The following is a 1,011-nucleotide window of genomic DNA, read 5'->3' on the forward strand; positions in this document are numbered from 1 at the left end:
AAGCTGCACATCTTCCGGGCATCTGCGCATTGCGTTTTACCATTTTTTCACAAATATGCAATAATACCGCACCAAGGCCAGGATCACAGCGCGTCGATTTACGACGCCCTTGCCGGATTGCGCAAAGAGTAATTGTGTCTCAGTCCGAGCATGCTCGTCCATTTCATCCAATATGTTAGTTCTTGCCCACCTTTTAGGTGGGCAAGCCAACTCATGAAACCTATACATTTCCAGGTCATCGATTAAGGCTTTTTTATACGTGCTGATTCACAGCAGCTAGAGAAATTTGGTCCATCCTGATTCATTTTTTACACCAGGCAAGCGCTATCCGAGCGTTAGTCGATACGATTGCATGCTATGTAACCCGCCTCGCCTTGCTCGTCGTCATCGTCGCCTTCATCATAGTGTAATGCAGGGCACAGGGAGCAATTCAGGTCTAACTAATACTGATATTAGCTAGCCGGCGGCTTGCGACTACCGTTAGTCGAGTTCACCACTTAAATGCCGCACTGCATGTTGATTAAGTGCTCGTCCTGTAGTGCAGTACGGCAAGTGCGGCGCGGGAAGGCGCAGACCAGAATGGGCCAGAGGACAGGGACTGATACGGTAGTTCGTTACAAAGTTTAGCTGGGAACAAAGCGCTGAATCCAGACAACGCAAGTTCGCCAGTCAACCATGCAAGCAAGCGCAAGTCAGAACGTCGTCTGTTGGGGAGTTTGAATTGTTTAAATAGGGATTTACTTTGTATTCGTGACCCAGCTCAATAGGAAAGTAGATAAGGCGATCCGACGTTGCTGGCATATCGGTCGCCAGTAACAGCGAAGTGATGGCAGAGCGCGAGGAATCGCGCGGCGGAGTCCAAGAAGGCTTGGAGGACATCATTCAACAGCGAGACGAAGGAGGACGTCAGAATGGCGGACCAACTAGTTACCCGGAGGGGGCCGATGCGGTTCATCCGAAGGAGGTCTCGCGAAGGGCCGAGCTACCGTGTGGAGCTGCATTCTATCCGGA

The sequence above is a fragment of the Volvox carteri genome (genome assembly GCF_000143455.1).
Source record: "Volvox carteri f. nagariensis unplaced genomic scaffold VOLCAscaffold_19, whole genome shotgun sequence".
NCBI lineage: Eukaryota > Viridiplantae > Chlorophyta > Chlorophyceae > Chlamydomonadales > Volvocaceae > Volvox > Volvox carteri.